Raw genomic sequence first — 26,820 nt, 5'->3', positions numbered from 1 at the left:
CCTCACGGCGAGAACCACAGCTGCAGTCTTCTACCGGGAGTATGTAAGGCATTATGGCTCTCCCAAAGCCGTGCTGACTGACAGGGGACCTGCATTTGAGTCCCAGCTGTTCCAGGAACTTTGTCGTTTCCACCAGTGCAAGAAGCTCAGAACCACAGCTTATCATCCTCAAGGGAATGGACTCTGTGAAAGGGTCAACCAGATCATGATAAACCTACTCAGAACAGCATCAGTCTCCAAGCAGGCAGAGTGGCCCCAGCTCCTGGACGAACTCGCGGAGATCTATAATAACACCATCCACTGCTCTACGGGGTACACGCCCTACTACTTGATGTTTGGGCGGCAGGGTCAGCTCCCAAAAGATCGGGCTCTGGGGATCCAAGTCCCAGATGAAGTGAATCCTCTGCCAAACACTGACTGGGTTTCTGAACATCAGCACAGAATGAAAGAAGCCCAACAGATTGTGAACCATCGTATGGGCGAAGCTCAGCGCAGACAAGGAGAGGCCTATAATCGGATGGCCAACGCCCCTCCACTTCAAGTGGGTGACAGAGTGTGGCTTCGCAAGTATCACCGTGCTGGAAAGCTGGACTCCTTGTGGGAAACAGAGCCATACCTAGTGACGGGTATTCCCTTTCCAGAGTCGGATGTGTATGAGGTTCAGAAGCCAGGGATGGCTCCTCAAACGGTGCATAGAAACCGGGTGAAGCTTTGTACCAAGGAAGATTTGGCAATGAGGTCTTCTCCTTCACCACCAGTGCATGCAGTTGAAGTATCAAGACCACCCATTGCAGAAGGGCCCACCAGCACCTTTCAGTATCTCATCCCGCTCTACCCACAGGTTCCGATGCGGGTTCCTGTTCCAGTTGCTCCCCCTGTGGCTGCTCCTTTACCGGTACCACCTCCTCAAGCCGCTTATCTCATGCCTGGCCCAGTGCCTTACAACCTCCCTGTTCCAGCAGAAGAGTTCCAGATTCCTGCTCCAGAGGAGGTGTTCCAGGTTCCTGCACCAGAAGAAGTTCAAGAGCTGAGGCGGTCAGAGCGAAGCACCCGGGGGACACCGCCTGCCCGCTACAGAGATTAATAAAATTTTCTCTTCTTTTGTACACATGCATACTGACAAAAGTTAGCTCAGGCTAGTTAGTTAGCAACTGTATTCAAGTCTCACACCTGGGTCTTCCCAAGATTCCTCCAGAAATGGACTATTTCTTCAGAGTGCTTCACCAGAGCCTTTTGGATATAGACGATGTTTGTTATTGCCTCAAAAGAAAGACTCTCCCGAAAGAACACTCCCCTTGTTCCTGTAGCTCAATAGAGACTGAGTCCAAATGTTTATTTACGTTCCACAAGTATTGTGTTGCTTTGCTACTGAAAGTGTTGCACAGAGCGCCGAGGACGGCTCATTTCAAGAGGGGGAGTATGTAACATACCAGTCAGGTATATGCTGTCTGTCTGTTCCTCGGTCCCATGCTCCCTTTAGTGTATTGTAGTGGTAATGTAAAAGTGGTAATTTGGTGTATACCACCTTAAGCTGGTCCCCCAGCATTCCTTGTGAGGTATGGAGCACTAGCAAGCTAGCTCGATTGGTGCATGTGATGAGGCATGTCATCAATGGGTGGAGCTAATTTTCCTGTACAGGGAATCTTCCAGAACTACTCATTAGGTCACTCCTCTAGGTGGTGCTATTCATGAGGACATTCCTCTAGGTGGCACTACTCATGAGGACACTCCTCTAGGTGGCACTATTCATGGGGGAACTCCTCTAGGTGGCACTACTCATGAGGACACTCCTCTAGGTGGCACTACTCATGAGTACACTCTTTTAGGTGGCACTATTCATGAGGGAACTCCTCTAGGTGGCATTACTCATGAGGGAGCTCCTCTGTGGCACTACTCATGAGGACACTCCTCTAGGTGGTGCTATTCATGAGGACACTCCTCTAGGTGGTGCTATTCATGAGGACACTCCTCTAGGTGGCACTACTCATGAGGGAGCTCCTCTCTGTGGCACTACTTATGAGGGAGCTCCTCTCTGTGGCACTACTTATGAGAACACTCCTGTAGGCGACTCTGTTTATCGGGACACTTCTCTAGGTGGCTCTACTTATGAGTGCAATCCTCTGGGTGGCGCTGTTAATGAGGGTACTCCTCTAGGTGGCGCTATTTATGAGGACACTCTTCTAGGTGGTGCTATTCATGAGGAAACTCATGGTGCACTCCAGCCCCCATAGTAGCATGCCCACTATTTCAGTGCCCTGGTAGCTTTGTATAAGGAAGACTTTGGCATGCTGCACCTATGGGTTGGAGGGGTTTGGGGTCAGGTGCCTGATGGTTTCCTTAGTAATGAACCTCGGCCTAGGGCCCCTCAGACAGACACCAGATGTCCTACAAGAAACCCAATGTTTAGACGCGAGATCCCTAAAAGGCAAGCCCTGCCAGGAAACCTAAATACAGGCAGGTGGATGAGCGGAGGATCTTCCTATATTCAGCTATATATACACTGACTGGTATGTAAAGTATGACTATGTGTACCCAGGAGGTTACATCCCAGTGGAAGGGGGAGGGTGATAGCAGGTTATATCTTATGTATATTTATTATAGTAAATTCAAGACTCCAGAAAAGCAGCTGCCTGGGGCAATGATTCAAAGGGTTGTCCACATCGGACTTTCCCTTTTGGTCCAAAGGGTCCCCCAAAAATTAGGTGAACACGGGGAAATCTGTGGGTGTGCTTAATTTTCCAGCAGCGCCACCTCAGGGAGGCTTAAAGCATTACACAATTCCCCTTGAGATCAAATGGCCGTCTATGTACAGCACAAGTGTGATGGTCCTCCAGAGAGGGACGGTTTTGGTATAGTCTTTGTGTTTTGAACATAGATAGACCCTAACATTGGCCATTGGGGGGAAAAAGTAGTATTAACACCTGGTCATCTGCAAATACCTCTAGCCAAGAACTGTAACCAAGCGAGCTCCAGATGGGATACCCCAATGGGCAGCGCTGGAGCCACAGACTCTGTAGCATCTATGAAAGCAATTCTTCCATCACAATGAAAATGTCAAATCCTAAAATATTAATATCTTTACTTGCTCCCTCCAGCAGACCCCATGAGAGCGTGCCGCCCTGGTTAGGTGGTTTCACCGCTTATCCTCGTCTTTACTAATTCAATTAAAGAAGAATGCCGTGGAGGACGGCAGGAATGACTTTATTAAGGTTTTAGAGGATTTAGGACACGTGATCAGTTACGATTGATTAAATTCGCTAGTATATAAATAGTCACTGGGTAGCAGAACCGGCAGGCAGCAGGGGGCATCACTTGTGGGTAATACCCTGCAGGTGGTGGAGATGTGAGGGATCTAATCTTATCCTAAGATAGCAGTATAGCCGACTGTCAGGATTTTTAAGAAACAGTAATGTAGGTGGGGTTTATGCCAATTTGCTACAGAAAGGGATAGTTCTAGTTGCTTTGGTGACTTTCCTGGAAGAATGGCACTTAAAGGGATGGTGTCATGAAGCAAATAAGGTATAATCAGATGTACACCATATATATATATATATATATATATACACACATGTAATATATATATTACATATATATATGTAAAGGAGAACAAATGTACTGATTTTAGTAAAGAAGCTTCCGTCACTCTACCAGTTTTCTTTCTGATGATCACTTCCTGGTTTCCACTCTGAACTGCGACCCTGTTGTTGCCATGCAACAGTGCAGACACTTTCCCACAATCCTACTTACTTGCATGTGAATTGAAAACCAAATGCTAGTACTAATGGGACAAATCAGGAGACTGCAACTGAAGTGACCCAACTTAATAGATGTCAACAGAGCAACAGGTTATCAAAACTAAGGCCTTATTCACACGTCCCATAAAGTTTAATTTTTAGGGCCCATGAAATCCTATTTGTGCATTCACATCATCTGTGACGTTATCCACGGATGTCCCCCCCTCCTGTTACCACTACCATCTCTCCCGTCACAGGCTACCATCTCCCCCGCTGCTGTCACAGTTTCCCGACTCCCATCTCCCCAGCTCCTGTGACCCGCTCCCATCTCACCTGCTCTCATCTCCCCCGCTCCTGTCACTGCTCCTATCTCCCCCGCTCCTGTTCCTGCTCCCATCTCCCCCGCTCCTGTCACCCGCTCCCATCTCACCTGCTCTCATCTCTCCCGCTCCTGTCACTGCTCCTATCTCCCCCGCTCCTGTTCCTGCTCCCGTCTCCCCCGCTCCAGTCACCCGCTCCCATCTCCCCCGCTCCTGTCACTGCTCCTGTCACCCGATCCCATCTCACCTGCTCCTGTCCCTGCTCCCATCTCCCCCGCTCCTGTCACTAGAGATGAGCGGACCGTCGGACTTTTGGTCCAAAGGCATCGGCGCTCTCTCATCATGCCTTTGATCCCGGCCGCATACTTGCGTTCCCGCGAATATGCGGCCAGGTTATTCAAGGGAATTCAACAGGGATTCCCTGGAATATCCTGGTCGCATATTCCCGTGAGTGCAAGTATGCGGCCGGGATCAAAGGCATGATATGAGAGCGAACTGCTTTCGGACCAAAAGTCCGAGCAGTTCGCTCATCTCTACCTGTCACCCGCTCCCATCTCACCTGCTCCTGTCCCTGCTCCTATCTCCCCCGCTCATGGCTCCCCTGTTCCCAACCCAGTGCATCCGACCCCAGATGCAATCAACAAATGTTCAGTGTTGACATGTGAATGAGGCCTGGATATGTGAATGAGGCCTAAGCAGACACATGGGGCATTATTGAGTCTATATATCTCAAATGATACATTTTAAGACATACTTATATATCCAAAATATAGGGACTGCGTGTGCTGGGGGGGGGGGGGGGCCGCTCTCACAGAATGAGTGAGGTTAGGTAGGGTTAATGATACTTGTGTATTGACATGCAGTAATGATTGGGCGGATATTGTAGCACTTTAGAGATATTGAAATGGGATTGTGCAATAATACAACATCCTCCTTTTTTATGCCTGTCCCTGCATTTATTATATATTATCTGGTAATCTTTTTTTTTATTATACATTTCAGCTGAGTTTTAAGATATATTGATTTTATAGTGGATCATATTTGTAAACCAAGGATGAATAAATAAATAATATTTAAAGGAATATGCCCATATTGTCTATGTGAGAGATTGTGGCAGATCTCTGGAGCGGCAGGTTGGCACGTGCACCTATGCTCTATTCATTCCTTATGGAGACATTGAAGAGAAACAAGCACTGTACTGGGCCCTCATTGAGTGAATGGAACGGGGGGGGAGGCATAGGAAGCCCCCCCTCCCCAGGGTTACTACTACAATTGTATCCAGTATAACCATCAGACTGACACATTGTAACAGATCTGTGCTGCTTGCTGGTGTGCTTGTCTCTCGTTTATCAGCCTCGTACTAGACGGAACGCAAGGTAAAGCTGGTGTCTATACAAACCAGACATGACTGCCAAGTCCCTGGACGCCATTTATCTGGAGACAGAACCTCAATATTCAGGGGACGACATTTTAGTCTTAATGAGAAGCAGGATTAGTGTCCTCCCCAGAGGAGACTCCGATTCCTACATCCTCAGTATTTGTTAACAGTAACAAAGTGGAGGCAAATATGGCCGCCACCTCACCTCCCAAAAGCATGGTCACCCCTCATTCATAGGACAATGAAGGGGGACATCTGGTTAGTACAGACTGATAGGGCTTTATCTCTTATAATGTTACGGTTAGTTTACCTATTAGTCCACTGGCACAGGCACGGCCATTACACATTAATTATACCAGCACTATCTGCGCTAACATTAACTATGGTGAATGGGGGGAAGAGTATTCCTGTTCCTTACAGTGGATCAGCTAGAGGTATAAAAATGTACTGGATCCTGGAGTAAAGATACAGGATGTAAGTCAGGATCAGTAATGTAAACCCAAAAACTCGGCATTCAGCTCTCTGCGTCTGGAAAAGATGGATGGCCCCCTATGGCTGCCAGGAAAACATACTTACAGCCTATGGCTGTATCAATGTTTTCCAGGACACCCTAGGGTGGCATTCAACTTCTCCAGACGCCAGGAGCTGAATTCAGAGGGCCACCTGGCCAATCCAGGACCCTTTTCTGAAGTTCACTCAACACTAGTGGTGAGCAGTCTTATCTGTGTGAGCTCCTGAGATCCACTGTATTAGTGTACTGTCTCCCAGGAAGGTGGCAGGTTCCTGGGAGTGGCCCCCACTATGGAGACTCCCACTCCCCAGTTCAGGCTGGAGGAGAGTAAGGGCCCTATTCCACCGGACAATTATCGTTCAGATTATCGTTAAAGCGTTCGAATTTAAACGATAATCTTTCAGTTGAAATGCAGTTAACGATTAACGACCGAACGAGAAATTGTTGATCGCTTTATAAGACCTGGACCTATTTTTATCGTTGCTCATTCGCAAATCGTTCGCATTGAATAAGACATCGTTCGGTCGTTCGCAGTAGATACGAACGCAATAGCGAAGAAAAAACTATCGCAAATACGATCATAAGTAACGATTATCGTTCCATGGAAATGAGTGAACGTTTTCAGGTCTTTCACAATAGCGGTCGTTTGAGATTGTTAATCGTTAACGATTATGCGAACGATAATCGTCCGGTGGAATAGGGCCCTAAGTAAAAAACCACTACCATCCAGTGCTCCTGAGGTGCCTTTGGTGAGGTGCCATAATCACAGCAATGTGGGTCTGGCTCCATCGGCACCAGCTTTCCAGAGTAAAGGAGGGAGGAAAGTTGAAAGTTGCCCTGAGCCATCTGTGGCCCAGGCAAAGCTTGCGAAGTGGGAAGTCTATGGCTACCTTCACCTCCAAGATAGTGGCCAAGCTCCATGAGTACCAGAACATGGGAAAACAGCTGATAGAGCTGCGGGAGGAGTACAGGTTAGTGAGAGGCAGAGCAGGAGCATCCAGCAAGAGGAAGAAGTCTAAGCTCTCTCAGTGTATACAGGACCTGAGAGGAGAGATCCAGAGGCTGGAAGGTGAAAGGCAGATCTTTCTGGAGGGTGCTGGACCTTTCCAGGACAAAATACTCAGGCGAGTGACTACATCCAGGCTGCCCTGAGTCTGCAGAGTCTGAGGGGAAGATGGATGGAGGACTGCTAAAAGCCATTATCCAGCAGGAGTAGGGATGAATGAACCGGCTGAGGTTCGGGTTCGTATAAACCTGAACTATCGGCCTCTGATTCCCGCTGTCTGCCCGATCCATGGAGCAGGTGGATACAGCGGGAGGAACGCCTAGAAGACTGGGATACAGCCTATGGCTATGGCTGTATCCCAGTTTTCCAGGCGGTCCTCAAGGTTGTATCCAGGTTTATACGAACCCGAACCTCAGCCGATTCTCTCATCCCTAAGCAGGAGTCACCAACAAGGCTGGTGAATTTCATGTTTGGAGAAAAACCTGGAGACGACTCTACTGTAAAGTTTAAGAAGAATGTTGTATGCCACCACAGGTGTTTTTTTCTCTTGTGCACCTGTCGCAAAACCTTCTTATTCCAGGTTAAGTGATGATGTAGTGCACTTTAAAGTTTAACCATAAGATTTCAGTATTTTTTATATGTATGCTTTTATGTGTTGCCCAGCTGAAGGTAGAAATGGGTTACTGTTTTATGTGTACCATGTGCTTCTGCTGACCTATAGGAAATGCTCTCTACTTCTAGCCTATCTCGCCTTTTCTTTTTCTTGCACACATTCCTTTTCACCACTCACAGGGTACCTTACTTAGCCCCTGTAGGTGGTTACTTGGTGGGAGGAGGCGGAGCATCAGTTCTTACCCAGATTCTCGTGGGAGAAGGACACAAACAGCAGACGTCCCTGCTGTAGCCAAGCCAGGGCCTGGGTCTGCCAGGACCCTCGTCTCAGACAAGTCAGTTCAGTTCAGTGCAGCCTAGTCTAAGACATGCAACTAGAGACACCTAGTTCTTTCAATACTTATACTATATCTACTATACAGTGCTAAACACTACAAAGGGAGAAGAATCTGGGAACATCCTCCTAACCCACGCCGTGAACCAGTCTAAAAAGTACAGGGCAGTATCCTGATACAAAAGAGGAACTAGCCTGGATAGGACAGAGCTACCAGAAGGTCCACATATCCTATTTTGCAGTGCAGGTAACTGGGACACCCCCGGGAGCTTAGCTTCACCCAGGTAACCACGACTGGGGCTTGTATCACTCTAGGAGGATAAGTCACTCGACACTGTGGGGCAGAAGGTGGTCAGACTATAGTCTATACACTGGTACAAGTAACTTCTTACTCTCAAGTATTCTCTCAAGTTAGTACATTGCTACATTGGGTTGGGACTTCCTTGACAAACTCCTCTAGTCTACTTCCAACTCTTCAAGCACCGCTACAACTACCTCTTCTCTACTCTACTTCTTCAAGCATCTCCTCAGCACAAACAAATTCAAATACTAAAGCCCGTGTTAAGATTTATCTATTTTCTACAAAAGTGTATTGTTATACCATGAGACTGTACAGTAAAGCTGTTATATTTTTACATCACTGGGACTCAGTCATCCTTTCCTACGCACCAGCATCTGTACACACTAGCCGTACACCTTGGGTTATTTTTCCCTTTTCTGTGGGTGGCGGTAACCATAGTCCGGGTGGGTCAATTGCCACTCAGGACTACCGTGACAAGAGCCTAAGGGACCCATCAGAACCCGGCAGGTCACCGACCATTTCTGGGGAGTACAGCCAGCCACAACATAAAGCAGGTACCAACATCACACCTGTGTGCTGGACAAGCACTGGCGTCACGACAATATCACCTTTGGCTGAGCTGTACAGCAGAAAGTCAATCACCTAGTATTACACCACAAGAAAAGCAGGAGGAAGAACAAATAGGAGCAAGTAAGCTTTGTATTTTTTCCATTTCAGCAGTCTAGTCAGTCCAGTTTGCTGAGTCCTCTAACCTTGTCAGTCCCTGACTGTTATGTCTAGCGGAGCCAGCAAAGAGGAGAGATAGATGGCAAGATGGCGACAGGCACTGCTCTCACTGGTATCTGTAGTGGGAGTGGTGATAGTAAAGCAAGTAAGGGGCCGAACATGAAGGTTCAGGGCAAATTAAGGCGCTCCAGTGTTGGGGGACACTTCTCTGTGGGGCTTGATATTGTTCAGCATTTCCTCCACGGACAAAATAGCCAAAGTTAACCTGCTCAGTAGTCAGGGGCGCCGCAATCATGAGGCGACCTGAGTTGTCTGCCTCAGGCGGCGCCACCAGCTGTCTTCATGGGGGCGGCATTCAGTGGCAGATTATAATATGAGCGGTTCGGGCGGCCACCCACATTATAATCCGCCACTGATCGTACCATGTACCGGAGTCCCCCCGCGCCCGGACAGCATCTGTAATGAGATGATGTGAGCAGGGGAGACTGTATTCATAAGCGCCGCGCTGTCATGAATCAGCCGCGCGGCGCTTATGAATACAGTCTCCCCTGCTCACAGCATCTCATTACAGATGCTGTCCGGGCGCGGGGGGTCTCCGGTAAATGCATTCCACGTCCGTGATCCGTCAGGATCACGGAACGTGGGAATGCAGCCTTAGTCCCCCGGCTGATGTGCGGCTGCCGGGGGTGTCCCATCCTGTCTCCGGCAGCGCGCGCATCAGAGAGATCCCCGTGCGCCGGAAGTCACAGCCACAGGCACACGGGGAGCTCTCTGATGCGCGCGCTGCCGGGGACAGGAGGGGACACCCCGGGCAGCCGCACATCAGCCGGGACCAGACCAGAGAGGCTCGACGGGGGAACGGAGGGCAGGTGAGTTGTGTGCTGTTTTTTGTTTTTGTTTTATCTGCTGTGCAGGGGGGGGGGAGAGGGGGACCATCTATAAGGGAGGGGGGAAAGAGGGGGACGATCTATAAGGTAGGGGGGAGGACCATCTATAAGGTAGGGGGAGAGGGAAGAGGGGGACCATCTATAGGGGGGGAAGGGGACCATCTATAAGGGAGGGGGGAAAGAGGGGGACGATCTATAAGGTAGGGGGGGAGGACCAGTGGCGTAGCGACCGTGGTCGCAGCGGTCGCTGCTGCGACCCGGCCCGCCACGGAGAGGGGCCCGCGGCCCCTCTCCCTGTATCCTCTGCGCCCGCCGCTCCGCTCTCCAGGACGGCCCCCGGCGGATGCTGGCTCCCTCCTTTCATCCCCTGTGCCCGCCGCTCCGCACTCCTGGCCGATGCTCCACTACCTGGCGGTGTCCCCGGGATTCCCCTGCAGCACATGCACCAGGAAGGTCAGTGTGCGCGGGGGCTTTTACTTCCGGGTCAGGGAGCGCTCCCTGACCCGGAAGTAACAGCCCCGGCGTACACAGCTCCCTGATGCGTGTGCTGCAGGGGAATCCCGGGGACACCGCCAGGTAGTGGAGCATCGGCCGGGAGTTCGGGAGTGCGGAGCGGCGGGCACAGGGGATGAAAGGAGGGAGCCAGCATCAGCCGGGGGCCGTCCAACACCGCAGATGAGAAGAGAGCTGCAACGGGGGAACGAGGTTAAAGGTGAGTTGTTGTTGTTGTTTCCCCCCCCCCCCCCCTTTTGTTTTTATCTACTTGACAAGGGGGCATACACAGTGGGGGCAACACAGTGGGGGCATATACATGGGGGCAACATGGTGGGAGCATCTACATGGGGGAGATGTATACGAAGACAACACAGTGGGGGCATATACATGGGGGCAACATGGTGGGAGCATCTACATGGGGGAGATGTATACGAAGACAACACAGTGGGGGCATATACATGGGGGCAACATGGTGGGAGCATCTACATGGGGGAGATGTATACGAAGACAACACAGTGGGGGCATATGCATGGGGGGCAACATAGTGGGGGCATATACATGGGGGGGTAACATGGGGGGGATGTATAAGAAGACAACACAGTGGGGGCATATACATGGGGGCAACATGGTGGGAGCATCTACATGGGGGGGGGGGATGTATAAGAAGACAACACAGTGGGGGCATATGCATGGGGGGCAACATAGTGGGGGCATATACATGGGGGGGGATGTATAAGAAGACAACACAGTGGGGGCATATACATGGGGGTAACATAGGGGGGATATTTATAAGAAGACAACACAGTGGGGGCATATACAGGGGGGGTATTTATAAGAAGACAACACAGTGGGGGCATATACATGGGGGGTATGTATAAGAAGAAGACAACACAGTGGGGGCATATACATGGGGGTATGTATAAGAAGACAACATAGGGGGGTATGTATAAGAAGACAACACAGTGGGGGCATATACATGAGGGGGAAAGTATAGGAAGACAACACAGTGGGGGCATCTACAAGGGGGGGAAACATAAGGAAGGCATCTATATGGGGGAAAAGATAAGGGGGACAACACAGAGGGGACCATCTAAAAGGGGGGACTACACTGAGAGGGGCTGTCAAGGAGATGCACATGGGGGCCATATATATGGAAGACTGAACAAGGGGCCATCTCTACACAGAGGGGGGCATATACTATAAGGGGGGGGGGGTAACAGAGTCAGCCTACCCACTAACTGAGGGTGTAAAGGGGCCAATACAGATGTGCAGTGTGTAGAGAGATGAGGATGGTGACAGAGTGAGGAGACTAATATCTCTGTCTGGCAGATTCTGTGGATTCGTGGCTCGAAGAAGTTCTCATAATGGCCCAGATGGAGAAGATGATGAAAAGGGAAGAACTCTGATCAAAGAAGACGTCCCCTGTGAGTCACCTGATGTAAGTGCACTGTAATGTATATGGTGTACAGAACCTGTGTAGAGCTGGGTCTGCCTCTTCTGGATGAGGTGATAGTGATCTGTGTACAGTGGATGTTATTCAGTACCAGCGGTGGTATTAGTCAGTATGTGGTGGTGTTAGTCAGTAGCAGCAGTGGTGGTAGTATGTGGTGGTATTAGTCAGTATTGGTCTTAGTATACTGGATTTGGTCAGTAACAATATGGTGGTGATGGTAGTGGTTGTGGTGTGGCGGTAATATTTGCGCCTTGGTAATATTGGTCTCAGTATACAGGATTTGGTCAGTAACAGCATGGCGGTAATATGTATGGTGATTATATTTCCATCCTATATACTGGTATTATTGGTTATATCAGTCTTTATCTATCTATCTATCTATCTATCTATCTATCTATCTATCTATCTATCTCTCTATCTATCTCCTATCTATCTCCTATCTATCTATCTATCTCCTATCTATCTCCTATCTATCTATCTATCTCCTATCTATCTATCTATCTCCTATCTATCTATCTCCTATCTATCTATCTATCTATCTATCTATCTATCTATCTATCTATCTATCTATCTGTCTGTCTATCTATCTATCTATCTATCTATCTATCTATCTATCTCCTATCTCCTATCTATCTATCTATCTATCTATCTATCTATCTATCTATCTATCTATCTATCTATCTATCGCATAGCTTGGTCAAGGAAGGGGGGGGGGCCCAAGTTGAACTCTTGCACCAGGGCCCAAGGGACATTAGCTACGCCCCTGGGGAGGACCATCTATAAGGTAGGGGGAGAGGGAAGAGGGGGACCATCTATAGGGGGGGGAAGGGGACCATCTATAAGGGAGGGGGGGAAAGAGGGGGACCATCTATAACGGGGGGACCATCTATAAGGGAGGGGGGAAAGAGGGGGACCATCTATAACGGGGGGACCATCTATAAGAAGGGGGGAAAGAGGGGGACCATCTATAAGAGAGGGGCGGGAGGGGGACTGTCTATAAGGGGGGGGGAGAGGGGGACCATCTATAAGGGGGGGGGAAGAGGGGGACCATCTATAAGGGATGGGGAAAGAGGGGGACCATCTATAAGGGGGCATCTATAAGGGAGGGGGGAGAGGGGGACCATGTATAAGGGGGGGAGGGGGACCATCTATAAGGGAGAGGGGACCATCTATAAGGGAGGGGGAGAGGGGGACCATCTATAAGGGGGGGGGGGGGAAGAGGGTGGACCATCTATAAGGGGGGGGGAGAGGGGGACCATCTATAAGGGGGGAAGAGGGGGGCCATCTATAAGGGGGGGGAGAGGGGGACCATCTATAAGGGGGGGAGAGAGAGGGAAGAGGGGGACCATCTATAAGGGGGGGGGAAGAGGGGGACCATCTATAAGGGGGGGGGAAGAGGGGGACCATCTATAAGGGAGGGGAAAGAGGGGGACCATCTATAAGGGAGGGGGGAGAGGGGGACCATCTATAAGGTAGGGGGGGAAGAGGGGGACCATCTATAAGGGGGGACCATCTATAAGGGAGGGGGAGAGGGAAGAGGGGGACCATCTATAGGGGGGGGAAGGGGACCATCTATAAGGGAGGGGGGAAAGAGGGGGACCATCTATAAGGGGGGGCCATCTATAAGGGAGGGGGGAAAGAGGGCGACCATCTATAAGGGGGGGACCATCTATAAGGGAGGGGCGGGAGGGGGACCGTCTATAAGGGGGGGGGAAGAGGGGGACCATCTATAAGGGAGGGGGAAAGAGGGGGACCATCTATAAGGGGGGGACCATCTATAAGGGAGGGGCGGGAGGGGGACTGTCTATAAGGGGGGGGGAAGAGGGGGACCATCTATAAGGGGGGGGAGAGGGGGACCATCTATAAGGGAGGGGGAAAGAGGGGGACCATCTATAAGGGGGCATCTATAAGGGAGGGGGGAGAGGGGGACCATCTATAAGGGAGAGGGGACCATCTATAAGGGGGGGGAAGAGGGGGACCATCTATAAGGGGGGGAGAGAGGGAAGAGGGGGACCATCTATAAGGGGGGGGAGAGGGGGACCATCTATAAGGGGGGAAGAGAGGGAAGAGGGGGACCATCTATAAGGGGGGGAGAGGGGGACCATCTATAAGGGAGGGGGGAGAGGGGGACCATCTATAAGGGAGGGGGGAGAGGGGGACCATCTATAAGGGAGGGGGGAGAGGGGGACCATCTATAAGGGGGGGGGAGAGGGGGACCATCTATAAGGGGGGGAAGAGGGGGACCATCTATAAGGGGGGGAAGAGGGGGACCATCTATAAGGGGGGAAGAGGGGGACCATCTCCTAAAAGATCAGCACCCTCCTCTCCTGACATCCTCTGTGCTGCTGTGACCTCTCCTAAAAGATCAGCACCCTCCTCTCCTGACATCCTCTGTGCTGCTGGGACTTCTCCTATAGGATTAGCACCCTCCTCTCCTGACATCCTCTGTGCTGCTGGGACCTCTCCTATAGGATTAGCACCCTCATCTCCTGACATCCTCTGTGCTGCTGGGACCTCTCTTATAGGATTAGCCCCCTCCTCTCCTGACATCCTCTGTGCTGCTGGGACCTCTCCTATAGGATTAGCCCCCTCCTCACCTGACATCCTCTGTGCTGCTGGGACCTCTCCTATAAAGTCAGCCCCCTCTTCTCCTGACATCCTCTGTGCAGAAAGGGACCAAACATTATGTTTATTGGGGACAGCAGTGGGGGGGGGGCAGTAGTGGATTATAATGTGGGCGGATTGACGGGGGGGGGGGGGCGTCATTCTATAGTTCGCCTCGGGCAGCAGAGAGGCTAGAATCACCCCTGTCAGTAGTGTACTACCACCTACTGCACACTGTCAGCAACTCAGGTCAGGTCTGGGTGCTCACAGATTCCCTGTAAGGATTTCATTTTCAGTTCATGTTTTGTTATTGTTTGTACAGTGTATTGTGTTTGTGGCTATTTAGGTGTTTCTTTTTTTTTTTACCCTGGTTTCGGATTTTTAGCTTTTGGTTCCTTCAATAGTCAGGGCAGCTTTTCTTTAGGTATAATTTCAGCTGAGGATGGCTTTGTAGACTTAGATATTATGGTGTAAATTGCCTGGATTGTTATGTCTCTTTATATATACTATATATATTATATAGTATAATATAGTATTGGATAGTGTAATGATAGTAGTAGCTGACAAGGCAGTATTAATGCTAGGCTGGCTCAATGGCAATAGTCTAAGGTTGGTTGTTTAGCTTTTTATTATTTTTAGGGGTTTTTATTATTATTACTATTATATTCTGGCAGTAGAATTGGTGGCTGCTCCCAGTGATATATTTTTATGGGAAATGTTGGAGAAATATGGAGTCTTATCCGAGATGCCCTTATTATACCGTACTCTGTATCTATGCAACCATCAGGCCTGGGATGATGACTCATATTATACCTCATGCAGCTGAAAACAGTGGCAGCTGCTGAAGATACAGGAAAGAAATGGAGAAAACACGATTTTCATCTGCAGAAGACATAGGGACAGCGCACATATATGACCGTCCATGATTTAGGTTGGCAGCACTGTATAAAAGTAACCGAAAATTACTCAGAACTCATTTACAGAAGTAACGTTAGAATCTAAACAGAATAAAAGATTTCACGAGTCAGAATGGCGGTACATTTCATAAGAAGGAGAAGGAAATTTCAGAACGGGAAGTCAACAATGGTATAAACTTATCTCCACCCCTCCTGGTATAATGTGCTCTACTCATGGTGACTGCTCACTATTTCACTTCTTAGACCAGGGGTGTCAAACTCAAAAACATAGTGGGCCAAAATTACAAAATTGGACAAAGTCGCGGGCCAACCATGATATTTATCGGTGTGTGCACAGCATTCTTGAGCCTGTCAGGGGAGCGTCCATATCACTGCCCCTAATGCCCTGACCTGGCTGTTCACAGAACTTGCCCCTATGTCATATTTAAGTTCACCGTAGGCGCATCACACCTCCTACTCACCTATATCCAAGCTCTCCAAGCACAGTGACCAAAATTTAAAAAATGTTTCCTTCTGTAGCCCATGCGGTTTTTGCTCCCTTAATAAATTAATAGTTAATACTGCCCCAATAAGTAGTTGCCCTCACACAGTAGTTACCCCATTATTTTCTCACGCAGTAGGTAATCCTATAAAAGTGCCCCATATAGTAGTCAGCCCCCTTCAATAGTGTCCCATATAGTAGTTAGCCCCCTCAATAGTGCTCCATATAGTAATCAATCCCTCCCTAAAAGTGCCCCATATAGTAATCATTACCCCAATAGTGCCCTTATAGTAATCATTACCCCCTAATAGTGCCCTTATAGTAATCATTACCCCCTAATAGTGCCCTTATAGTAATCATTACCCCCTAATAGTGCCCTTATAGTAATCATTACCCCCTAATAGTGCCCTTATAGTAATCATTACCCCCTAATAGTGCCCTTATAGTAATCATTACCCCAATAGTGCCCTATATAGTAATCATTATCCCAAATAGTGCCCTATATAGTAATCATTACCACCTCAATAGTGCCCTATATAGTAATCAGCCCCCCTCAAGTCCCCCATACAGTAGTCAGCCCCCTCAACAGTGCCCCACATAGTAATCATTACCCCCCTAATAGTGCCCATATAGTAATCATTACCCCAATAGTGCCCCATATAGTAATCATTACCCCAATAGTGCCCCATATAGTAATCATTACCCCCTTATAGTGCCCATATAGTAATCATTACCCCAATGGTGCCCTATATAGTAATCATTATCCCAAATAGTGCCGTATATAGTAATCATTACCACCTCAATAGTGCACTATATAGTAGTCAGCCCCCTCAACAGTGCCCCACATAGTAATCATTACCCCCTAATAGTGCCCATATAGTAATCATTACCCCCAATAGCGCCCTATATAGTAATTATCCCCCTCAATAGTGACCTATATAATAGTTAGCCCCCTTAATAGTGTCCCATATAAGACTCAGCCCACCTCAATAGTGCCCAAACAGTTGTTTAATACCCCAGCAGTTCCTCCACTCACAGGATGCACCCGGCACAGGCAGCGCGTATGATAATGTCACCATGCCGCGCCTTGACACAGCGCAGCCGCCTTCTACTACAACTTACTTCTAGGCCGCAGTCAGTGTTAGGCTGCAGCAGCCTTAAAGTTAGTTGTACCAGAAGGTGTCGCCGAGCCTCCACACAGCCTGGTGACATCATCACACACGCTGCCTGTGCCAGGTGCATCCTGCAGATTATAATATGGGCGGTCCAGGCGGCTGTTGAACCACCTATATTATAATTAGCGGGCCAGCTGTAGGAAATCTACTGAGTTCCTCTGTGGGCCAGAGATGGACATGAGTTTGATAAAAATATAGAGGAACTTTTTTTTTTCCTCTCTTCTTCCTAGAAATAGTATATGAGTGGAAAGGGGAAGATTTCCACATGACAGCCAACATGCACATGCTGGAAGTTAGAGATCTAGACTCCACCTATTCCGCTTTCTTTTCACTTTAGCAGAAGAAGCAGTCGGGAAGAAGACGAGTATAATAATATAGGAGCAGTAAAGATGCAGCAGATGTTGTGTTGCCTCGGAGCCATTGTGCTTGATAGGAGGCAAAAATAAAGCTACAGCTATTTTGGCTGGTAAGTACATGGGGTCATAAGCCCCCCTCCTCTTTTCCATATTTCCTAATATGACATGCAAATATATTATTATTTTAAAGAGGGACCCTCCCCCCCCCCCCCCCCCCCATAAACCACAGCAGAGAGCACCCATGTATGACATTGTGAATCATTCATTTCCAAGTAGTACTATAGTTACCCTGTAGTGGCCGCTGTAGGGAAAATGTAAGGTCAGCTGATCCTTCCCCAGCGATCACAACTAATTCCTTTAAGGATAGAGCCATGTTTGCCATACACTGCGGGTTAGTTCTACAAAATTTTCATAGAGAAAATCTATAGCATTTACCATAGTAGCAATGTGGATGTGATTTTAAGAAAATGTGTACAAATCTGAAACATACGAATTTCTGCTGCGGATACGCTGAAGAGGAAACTGGATATACAGCCGTACTGGGTACTGACCAAGAAGATTTAGGCTGGGTTCACACTACGTATATTTCAGTCAGTATTGTGGTCCTCATATTGCAACCAAAACCAGGAGTGGATTAAAAACACGGAAAGGCTCTGTTCACACAATGTTGAAATTGAGTGGATGGCCGCCATATAACAGTAAATCACTCAAGCCATCCACTCAATTTCAACATTGTGTGAACAGAGCCTTTCCGTGTTTTTAATCCACTCCTGGTTTTGGTTGCAATATGAGGACCACAATACTGACTGAAATATACGTAGTGGGAACCCAGCCTAACTAATGTAGTCAAAGGCAAAGATGTGACCAAAGAGGAGACCATGTATGCCGCCTCCTAGGGCCCAAGCCTTGTACTGTCACAGATCTGAGGCTGATCCATTCACTAAGCCACCCTTAGAGTTTTATGGAATCTCTGACGCAGCGGTTTTCTATGGAGAATCTATAATTGAATGATTTCATTGTAGACAAGGAGCAGATGGTTGCAAAGAGGATTAGATTATTATTTCTAATACAGAATAACCAGCCAATAACCTGAATCAGAAATATGTAACTCAGGATCAGTACAGGATCAGTAATGTATGTACACTGTGACTCCACCAGCAGAATAGTGAGTGCAGCTCTGGAGTATAATACTGAATGTAACTCAGGATCAGTAATGTAATGTATGTACACAGTGACCCCACCAGCAGAATAGTGAGTGCAGCTCTGGAGTATAATACAGGATGTAACTCAGGATCAGTAATGTAATGTATGTACACAGTGACTTTAGTAGTGTATATAGGTGAGTATATAGTAGTGTCACTAATATATGTACAAAATGGGGGTACCCTACAATCCACATGCATTAAGATACTGCAGATGGATAGATAGGAGATAGATAGATAGATAGATAGATAGATAGATAGATAGATAGATAGATAGAAAGATTTTCGTGCACAGAATACTCTGGGTGGGGGGCGGTTTTTCGCCATCTTAATTCAAATGCACTGACACTGCACACTGTTGCCATGACAACCGTACTGAAATAGCTTATGGAGGATGCTTTATAAGGTGCACGGAACCTACAAGTGTATGGAGACAGACAGGGCATGAATACATTCACCGTTCTCCACAATAAGCAGTCATATTCGTTTGCACAGACGCCGACTTATCTCGCTGTATTTATTTTCATCCTGCAAACAGCAATTTGCAAAATGTCTTCTAACCCCGACGCCTTACAGAGGGAGCATTGTATCTATGAATGGCATTAAGAAAGAAAAACCTATAGAGAACATGGTTATTTTAGCTAAACCAATCACTGGGTCTTTTTTTTTTTATCCCCCCTCCACAATCCAGGCACAATGGTTCGCTCTGTGCTCTGCTCACAGTTAAAGCCCATATGAATTTTTACATGAACAGAGGGGGTGGATTGTCTTGTTTTAATCTATGGAGTAAACATCAATTACCTTGTTGTAATCACTCATTACACTGAAATATAATGGTACCCTGGGAGCGATGGAACCAGCACCACCGCCATCCAACTACAACACTCATCGGATGTTGTTTTATATATTTATTACATATATATATCATGATGACACCCAACAGATTAAAACCAATACACAAGACGCTATATAATGTGTATGGTGCTCACAGCCAACGCAATTGTTGTCAATGGGCTGTGTGGGTATTACAGCTCAGTCCCATTCATAAACTGTAATTCCAAACAAGACCTATGAACACCAGTGGTGCTCTTCTCAATACATCCTGGAAACAACCCTCTTATTCCCAGCACCACCAGCTCAGTGGTGCTATGGTCGATGTATATATATATATATATATATATATTATATATATATATATCATATTTGGCTCCTTGGATGGACACAATTTTTATGGACTGTATAAAAATCAAACAGTATACCACAGAAGAGTAAAAATGTTATGATGTATTTTAGCGATGGAAATGATGCAATTTATTAGAGAAGGCGTCAAAACGATATAATGTATCATAATAAGGAACCCGTGTATTATACAAGGTGTATAAGAATACAATGTGTTCAACAAGGTGTTGAAATGATACAATGTATTTTAGCCAGTATGGAAAGGAAAGTGTCTATTGGATACAATGTACTAGAGGGGAGTAGAAATGATACAATATATTATAGCCAGTATAGAAAGGAAAGTGTCCATTGGACACAATGTATTAGAGGGGAGTAGAAATTATACAATGTGTTATAGCCAGTATGGAAGCTGTCTATAGGATACAATGTACTAGAGGGGAGCAGAAATTATAACATGTATTATAGCCAGTATGGAAGCTGTCTATAGGATACAATGTATTAAAGCTGGTATAGAATGTGTCTATAGGATACAATGTATTATAGCCAGTACTGAAGGTGTCTATAAGATACAATGTATTATAGCCAGTACGGAAGGTGTCTATAGGATACAATGTATTATAGCGAGAATGAAAAGTGTCCATAGGATACAATGTATTAGAGAGGAGTAGAAACGATACAATGTGTTATAGCCAGTATTCTATGGGATAGAATGTATTATAGCCACTATGGAAGGTGTCTATGGTATACAATGTATTATAGCCAGTATGGAAGGTGTCTATGGGATACAATGTATTATAGCCAGTTTGGAAAGGACAGTGTAAATAGGATACAATGTACTGGAGAATATTAGAAATAATACAATGCATTATACTGTCGGATACAATGTATCACACCGAGAGCTCATCTGTATTGGAAAGATGCAGCATATCACCCATTGCATGGAGAGGACACAGCGTATAATAGAAAGGGGTAAAACAATAGAATGTGGACACAAAGCGAACGGCCATCACAGTGGTGCACAATGCCTTCTTACCTCTCAGTCTTGCTGGCTATGGAGATGACATCCAGCCCCTGTGTGCAGCTCTGTAGGAAGCAGAAGGGAAGCTGTGAGACAGACAGCAGCAGCAGCAGAAATCTCCACCCATCGCTTTACTCAGTCGTCAGGAAATTAATGATCAGCCACTTCCTCCAGGCAGCACAGGGGCCACTCGCCTCTCACATCTGCCTACCTCTCTTGTTGCATGCTATGCTCCTGGCGACTCGTACTCATCCTACAGATGTAGCCGTCAGCAATGGGATTTTATTGCATTGTGGGAGCTGCATTTTGCATAGGACTGCTGAGTCCCGTACACAGATCATTTCTTCTAATGCTGTGTTTACACGGAGCGATAATTCGCCCGATCGTACGATTAACGATTTTGAAGTAAAAATTTTTTTTATAACGATCAGAGTTTAGACGGAACGATATATCGTACGGAAAAATCGTTTTGCGATCGCTTAAGTCTATCTCGCACATAGGTTAAATCGGTGAACGACTGTTTACATGGAACGATTTGCGAATTTTTTGCGAACGATCAACGACGATTTGAGAACATGTTCAAAAATCACCGCTCGTCGCTTGATCGTTCGCTGCGTTTACACGTACGATCATCGTTCGAATTCGATCGTTATCGTGCAAATTCGCATGATAATCGTTCCGTGTAAACGCAGCGTAATAGTTATTGATCATCTAATGATAAATCCACAATGGTCTATACTTATCGGATTAACCAATAAATGGTGACGGTTCAAAAAACTGTCCCTCTTTGTCTTGTAGGCTTCTCCCCCATTAGGATGTACTGGGTGGACTGACCTCTTTGTGATTCTTACCATCTCCCTTCTGTAGGGTGGGGAAAAAAAATGCCAAAATAAAGGTCATGACCCAAATTTTTAATAGAAATCCTGGAATCACATGATTAAACAATGCCCCCCCCAAAAAAGACAAAACCGCCTATACAAATATATACACTAAAAGGAAAAAAACGACAGAAGTAGTGCCAAAAAGAACTAAAAAATTTTTTTTAGGCGTTTCTTGTGTTTTTGTGGGGGAGGGGGGGGGGGTTAGCACAAAAAGCAGCCATATTGTATTTGTGTTTGTTTTTTTACTGAAAAATTTTGTTACAGCTACAAATGGCACCATAAATGTACTCTAGGTATATATACAACCCTCCCGAGACATAGGGGAGATACATCACACAGTTTTATAATATTAATGTTCTTTGTTGCCCATAGCAACAAATCATAGCTCTCATTGTATACAATAACAACACCCATAGCAACCAATCCCAGCTCGGCATTCATTTTATCAGGCCTCATGAATATTTGAAAGCTGAGCTGTGATTGGTTGCTATGTGCAACAATGGACAAATCTCCCCCATAGTGTTCTACACAAAATCTAAATCTAAACCAATAGGAAAATATGAAACATTATGTGTAGAGGATTGGTGCAGTAGTTACCATAGAAACCATATTCTAGTGCTCATACCAGCCAATCAGAGACCAGCTTTCACTTTTAAGAAGCCTTTTTAAAAACGAAAGCTGGAGTCTGACTGGTTGCTATGGTAACTACTCCACTGCACAAGGATTGATAACCCCCCCCCCCCCCAACATGCACATATGTGCTTATTATTATTTTTTGGAAATATGATCACTGTACCCACTTTTTGTATTTTGCGTTTTTACACTTTTCAGTGTTGTTTTAGGGGAGGTTCACAACTACCGTATCGCAGCGCATTCCACTGCGAGAACGTAGCCCCTGCCCCCTTAACCCACCAGCTGCAGGGCTAATACATTACCTGTTCGTGCTCCCGCCTACTTCACCGGCACCTTGACATCCCACTCTGGTGGGACAGCGCACTGATTGGTTAAGTGGGACGCCAGGGAGCCGGAGAAGCAGGCGGGAGCACTATCAGGTAATGTGTTAGCCCCGCAGCTGGTGGGTTAAATGGGCAGAGGCTACATTTTTGCAGCGGAATGAACCCGCTCATTCTTCAGGCGGAGGGCGGAATCTGGCGAATCATTAAATGAATCCTATGGGACCAGCGGAGATGCGCTCGGCCGAGCTGCGGAATCCACGGCGGGTGATACACTGGAATTGCGTAGTGTGGATATACCCTTAGGCTGGGTCCACACTGCGTTTTTGCAGTCTGTTTAACGAATCAGTTTTAAATAGTTACTTTTAACGAAGAGAAAAACATGGTGAACCACATTTTTGTGTATGCTAGAAAAAAAAAGAAAAAAAGAAAAAAGCGGATCCCTTTTTTAAGATTGGAAGTCAGTGGAAAAACGGACCCAAACGATTTCATCAGTTTTTTTTTCCCATCGTATATCTTAAACAGAAGGAATCCTAAAGGTTTTTAACGTGGTCTGTGACAGCATGTGCGCGGGGGGGTCGACGACACCTGATAACATGTGTTGCTCCCTGTAATTGCACATGGAGCAAAAATGGCGGAATTCCACAGTGGAACTCTCCACGTCAGAATTCCGCCTACCTCAGTCTCACACAGTGAGGGAGATTTATCAAACATGGTGTAAAGTGAAACTGGCTCAGTTGCCCCTAGCAACCAATCAGATTCCACCTTTCATTCCTCACAGACTCTTTGGAAAATGAAAGGTGGAATCTGATTGGTTGCAAGGGGCAACTGAGCCAGTTTCACTTTACACCATGTTTGATCAATCTCCCCCAGTGTGTCTATGGGAGGGCTCGTGCGTCTCGGCTTCCGTTGCAGATGTTCTGCGGCCATTTATAGTGACCATACACAGGCCGATGTGCAGCCGATAACGATGATTTTATTGACTGTGAGACGATGAGCCTGCATTTTCAAATACTCGTTCTACAAATGCTCGTTTGCCTGATAGTCGGACGTTTATCGTCCTCGGGAGCATTAACTCTATCATGTGATACAATGCCACCGAGTACACAACGCTGCGCCCGCGCTGAGCACAGTATGCCCAGCTACTTACCCCCACAGGGACGTCCTGCGGTGATTGCCAGCCTTTGTATGATATCCCCCCCACCACCACCATCTGCCATGTGCTATGGGTGTTCCTGATTTCAGCACACGCATGATTAAGAAAACGCACGGCCCACATCATCTGCTTGGAAATGGGATTTTTTTTCTCCCAGTCCCTAGATTAGAAAGCTGCATTCCGTGATTAAACCCTCGCAGAACAATGAATCTCTGGCACCAGGCGGCTATTGTCCTGGCTGCAGAAACCCACCATTGATGCCAGGCGGGAAGGGGGGGGGGGTAATCGGGAGAAGACAAAGACGATTATATGGCGTAAGCTGGAGACTTAACGCCTTGCCTGACACATATCTCATTCCTGCCCTGGTTAGAATTAATCTCATCATAGACATGGCGATAAAAGCCGACAATCCGACCATTGGTGAAGATCGCTGACACAATGCAACATTAGTGGACATCTATATGGCAGTATTATTTATAGGGTGGTAGTGTATAATGATTGTATATATAGTTAATATAATTGTAAAGCCCTATTATTTTACTTCTATATGGCAGTATTATTTACAGGGTGGTAATGTATAATGATTGTATACAGTTATTAGCTGTGTATAGCCCTGTTTTTTTCACATCGATATGGCAGTATTATTTATAGGCTGGTAGTGTTTAATCATTGTATAGTTAAAAGCTGTTTATAGCCCCATTATTTTACATCTATATGGCAGCATTATTTATAGTGTGGCAGTATTTAATCACTGTATACAGTTAATAGAATTGTATAGTCGCCATTAATTTACATCTATATGGCAGTATTATTTATAGGGTGGTAGTATTTGATGACTGTATACAGTTAATAGCATTGTGCAGCTGCTACAAATGTGATGAATATCGGACAGCGGGCCCTTCAGATGACACACTCAACAATTATCTAATAAAAAGTTTTTGTTCTAAAAATTGCAATAGGTGGCGCTGTAGCCATGCAAATCAATCATCCAGTGTTTGATATGCCCCCCCCCCCCTATGTTTTAAACAATGCTCATCACTCACAAAACCATGGTTTCCACCACCGAATGCTGAACCCTAGATCTGACACCTTCAAGAAACCCCATAACCAGAAATCACAGGGGGTGAGATCAGGTGAGCGAGAAGGCTATACTGCTGGGAAATAACATCTAATCACCCCTGCATCTGTGATAGCCTCAATATATGCAAATAAAATACTGTTACTGCTACAGCGCCACCTATAGGCAACTTTCTGAATTTTTTTTTTTTAAATCTGAGTTTGGAAAGTTTAATTAAAAATCCCCCTGACCCACCTGCATTTCATGATTTCGCATCACATCCCAATATCTTGCAGGTCTTGAAGCTAATGAGCCTTGACATAATAAGCCCCAGCCACATGTTGGGTGTACATCTTCTTCACATGCAGTGGCATTGACATCTTAAGGATTCTTCAGGGCCCCATTAACATTCACACCCTACATTTACTATACAGAGCTCCCTATATTCACGCTGTTCACATTGACCAGTGGTGGCTGCTGTGCTGCTGCCATATGTGTTTGCATCAGATATAATTAGGATCCTGTTGTGTCCCAGTTTTCCAGCAGCAGCATCCCCCCTCCCTCCCTGGGGGTATTGTGTGATGTGTGTGTGGTTTTCCCATATAAGATAAGAAAGCCATCTGAAAATACTGCATATATATATATATATATATATATATATATATATATATATATATATAATACACATAGAACTACAGCTAGTGGTTGGGTACAGGAAGAACCCAATCGGGGAAATTATTAACTGGAATTATCTTATCTGGAGGAAATTATCTGGAGAAGAGGCTTATTTACATCAATGGGGTAGATGGATGTCATACCCTGGCATGCCTAAGGAGGCGCTGCTTTCCACACAGCCAGGTTGGACAGGTATGTTGGTATTGTTGTGCACACTGGGGGTGGGAATGTTTTATGGAGCTTTTATACTCAATCTGCCGTCACTTATCTATATTTTATGACTCACTTTGTTCCTTACTGTTCTTGTAGAGAGTGAATGAGGAACCTTCAAACTTCCAGCTGTTGCAAAACTACAATTCCCATCATGTCTGGACAGCCGAAGGCCGTAGGTTTCCCTTCCCTAGAGCAAATGAATAGATGTTGTTGCAGAATTTTTGGCTTTGTAATGTTAATTTTTCAATAAAGATTTGAAAAAAAAAAAAACGTTTGTACCTGTTTTAGTGCTCTCTGTTCTCTCCTATACCATGTGCCCCTACAGAATTGGCACACGTTACCGTACTCACAGCGCTGGTGATGGAGTCGTCACTGGGGGAGGCGGCCATGTGTAATCTGGTGTTATTAGCAATGTGTTGAGGATCGTTCTCACTTCCAGGTCGATTTTCTCAATTGTAGAAATTTCGTAAGAAAAAAAGAAAACTGATATAAAATGGCCGCCTTCATTAGTTTCCATGGTAATGGAGAGACAGCCGCTTCCTGGTGGTTGTTGCTGCGGTAAGTGCTGTGTGCGATTTGTACCTCAAGACAACACAAAGGAACCGAAAAAGAAAGCAAAATACTAGGAAATCAAGGAGACCCCCCTGACTTCCCTCATACACATGTACACTGGGCTCAGCTATTCCTCCTCCTCCATACACATGTACACCGGGCTCACATATTCCTCCTCCTCCATACACATGTACACCGGGCTCACATATTCCTCCTCCTCCATACACATGTACACTGGGCTCAGCTATTCCTCCTCCATACACATGTACACAGGGCTCAGCTATTCCATCTCCATACACATGTACACTGGGATCAGCTATTCCTCCTCCTCCATACACATGTACACTGGGATCAGCTATTTCTCCTCCTCCATACACATGTACACAGGGCTCAGCTATTCCTCCTCCATACACATGTACACTGGGCTCAGCTATTCCTCCTCCATACACATGTACACTGGGATCAGCTATTCCTCCTCCTCCATACACATGTACACAGGGCTCAGCTATTCCTCCTCCATACACATGTACACTGGGCTCAGCTATTCCTCCTCCTCCCCCTCCATTCACATATACACTGGGCTCAGCTATTCCTCCTCCTCCCCCTCCATTCACATATACACTGGGCTCAGCTATTCCTCCTCC

At 46.6% G+C, this 26,820-nt stretch overlaps 1 protein-coding gene across 4 annotated transcripts in view; it reads right to left on the bottom strand.

Annotated features, from left to right (window-relative positions):
- LOC138771209 (guanine nucleotide-binding protein G(I)/G(S)/G(O) subunit gamma-2) overlaps positions 1 to 26,820 on the bottom strand; it is a 149,926-nt gene that overhangs the window by 59,742 nt on the left and 63,364 nt on the right. For 3 of the 4 annotated variants that reach the window (XM_069950770.1, XM_069950767.1, XM_069950768.1), the window contains exon 2: positions 20,705 to 20,754. The gene's annotated coding sequence lies outside the window, so the exon portion shown is untranslated. Of the gene's footprint in view, positions 1 to 20,704; positions 20,755 to 25,697; positions 25,808 to 26,820 lie in introns of those variants that run through there. The other variant, XM_069950769.1, reaches the window with a different exon arrangement.

Source organism: Dendropsophus ebraccatus, chromosome 13 (assembly GCF_027789765.1).
Source record: "Dendropsophus ebraccatus isolate aDenEbr1 chromosome 13, aDenEbr1.pat, whole genome shotgun sequence".
Taxonomy (NCBI): domain Eukaryota; kingdom Metazoa; phylum Chordata; class Amphibia; order Anura; family Hylidae; genus Dendropsophus; species Dendropsophus ebraccatus.
This window is presented reverse-complemented; position numbering and strand designations above follow the sequence as displayed.